Raw genomic sequence first — 2,701 nt, forward strand, 5'->3', positions numbered from 1 at the left:
CTTGGGAATCTTCTTCCATGTCCAGAATAACAAAGTCTACTGGAAATACTAAAGTACCAACTTTAACTAGCATGTTCTCCATTATCCCTCTAGGATATTTTATTGATCGATCGGCTAGTTGTATGCTTATTCATGTTGGTTTCAATTCTCCAAGGTCTAGTTTAGCGTATAATGAATATGGCATTAAATTTATACTAGCACCTAAGTCTGCCAATGCTTCTATTGAACTAAGACTACCCAAAAAATATGGAATTGTGAAACTTCCTGGATCTGATAATTTTTCTGGTATCTTATTCAACAGCACTGCAGAACAATTAGCATTCATTGTAACAGCCAAAAGTTCTTCCCTTTTTCTTCTATTTGTGATTAGATCTTTCAAGAATTTAGCATATCTTGGCATTCCTGAAATCACATCAATGAAAGGAAGATTGACATTTATTTGTTTAAACATATCCAAGAATTTGGATTACTCGGCTTCAAGTCTTTCTTTTCTCATTTTACTCGGGTAAGGAAGAGGTGGTTGGTATGGTTTAACATAAGGCTTTGCCTTAACAGTGTTATCTTCATTAACCTTTTCAACTACCGGTTCTGATTCCTTCTCTTGCTCAGGCTATGGTTCCTGTGTAGTAGGAATAGAGTCATCAGAAATTACAGGTATTTCAAGTGGTTTAAGTGTAATACCACTTCTTGTGGTAATGGCTTTAGCTGTTTCATTTCGGGGGTTAGCATTTGCATCGCTGGGTAAACTCCCCGATTTTCTTTCTCCAATTAACCTTGCTAGGTTACTTACTTCTTGTTCCAGATTTTGGATTGAAGCTTGTTGATTTCTAAATGCTTGAGCATTTTGTTCATTAGTTTGTTTCTGAGATGAGAAAAACTGCGTTTGAGATTCAACTAGCTTTGATATCATATCTTCTAAATTTGGCTTTTTATCACCGATTTGTGGTGGTTTATTTGGAAAAGTAGGTCTTTGCTGGTTGTAAGTATTATTAGATACTTGTTGATTGCTAGGACCTTGTTGGTTGTGTATGGAACAGTTCGGTTATAATTCTGATTTTGATTGTAGTTTGGTCTTGGCGGTTGATAATTATTTTGATAATTATTTCCAGGCCTTTGGTTCATATATGAAACATTCTCTCTTTGTTCCATTGTTTGTTCAACACTGAGACAATCTTTTGTCAAATTGGTCCTCCACACTGCTCACAACTAATTCGTATTGCGTGAAAATCTTTAGTCATCTTTTCCATTCATCTCTTGAAAGCATCTAACTTTGCGGAAATGGAATCAAAGTCATGGCTAGAATCGGCTCTAGCCGCTTTAGATGAACGAAAGATATCTTTTTCTTGATGCCACTCATGTGAGTGGGATGCTGCGTTATCAATAATTTTGTGAGCTTCAGTTGCGGTTTTCTTCATAATGGAACCACCAGCTGCTGTGTCGATGTATTTTCGTGTAGCAACGTCGACGCCTTGGTAGAATATTTGTACTATTTGATAAGTGTCTAAACCGTGTTGAGGACATCCTCTCAACAACTTTCCGAATCTTGTCCACGCTTCATATAACGTTTCATTTGGTTTTTGAGTGAACGTAACAATTTCTCCTTCAAGTCTCACGGCTTTAGATGTCGGAAAGAATCTTTTAAGAAATTTCTCAACTAAAACATCCCATGTATCAATCGCTCCTTCAGGTAACGATTCTAACCAATCTTTGGCTTCTCCCTTTAAAGTCTAGGGAAACAACATGAGATAGATCTGTTCATCCTCAACTTCTCTGATTTTAAATAGAGTACAGATCCTATTAAAGGTTCGAAGATGTTCGTTTGGATCTTCTTTTGGCGTACCACTAAATTGACATTGATTAGTTACCATGTGTAGGATTTTTCCTTTGATTTCATGATCTCGTGCATTAATGTCTGGTTGAGTAATGGCATGACCTTGGCCTGTGCGTGTGGCTCTCATTCGATCTTCCATACTTAGAAGTTCCGGATTTTCCATGATTGAATTTGTTGAATCTGAATCACTAGAGGATTCTGATTTAATGGTTTCTTCCTCGACAACCTCTGGTTGTATAATTTATGGTTCAGGAGGAATGATTAGAGATTCAGGATCTCTGAATTGTCCTTGAATATCCTCCGGGTTCTCAATTGTGAGGTCGGGTTCAAAAAATGGATTATCAAAAATTTGAATTGGAGTACTTGTTCGACTTGATGATGATTTTAAAGAAAAATCAACGGCGACAATATTGGCTAGATGTCTTGATCGAGTTACAGGTGGTGAACGTATGAAAGGTGATGAACGTTTTGCTCGGTACATTCACTGAATATCCTATTAGAAATTATATAAGTTATCAAATTAATAGACTTTTCTGCTTTTGCCCACGTTTCGAATAGCCAAAAGATGCAGCAGGGAGCCAGGATCCTTTAAGTCGGAAAATCCACAACTCAGCCACTAACAAATCCAACTATTACTACGAAGCAGAAAATTTTGGATGTCTATCAATTTAATTGCTTAAAATAATTTTTCGTCAAAATTTAAAGAGAATAAGAATCTATGTCCTAAAAACTAGAGTGTAGAAATGAGAAAGAAAAAGGGCGCGTCGAAAAATAAAAAGTCGAAAAATAATAATAAGAAAGTAAAGCATCGAAACTTAAAAGTCTAAAAATTAAGTATTAAAACTTGCATCTAAAGGTATTAAAGCTTAA

General features: G+C 36.0%; 1 non-coding gene across 1 annotated transcript; it reads left to right on the forward strand.

Moving 5' to 3' along the window:
• The first annotated feature begins 1,503 nt into the window (after positions 1 to 1,503).
• Positions 1,504 to 1,610, forward strand: LOC139894714 (small nucleolar RNA R71). Its single transcript, XR_011775200.1, has one exon. It is a non-coding gene; the product is annotated as a small nucleolar RNA R71 (small nucleolar RNA).
• The last annotated feature ends 1,091 nt before the right edge of the window (positions 1,611 to 2,701 follow it).

Source organism: Rutidosis leptorrhynchoides, chromosome 2 (genome assembly GCF_046630445.1).
Source record: "Rutidosis leptorrhynchoides isolate AG116_Rl617_1_P2 chromosome 2, CSIRO_AGI_Rlap_v1, whole genome shotgun sequence".
NCBI classification, from domain to species: Eukaryota; Viridiplantae; Streptophyta; class Magnoliopsida; order Asterales; family Asteraceae; genus Rutidosis; species Rutidosis leptorrhynchoides.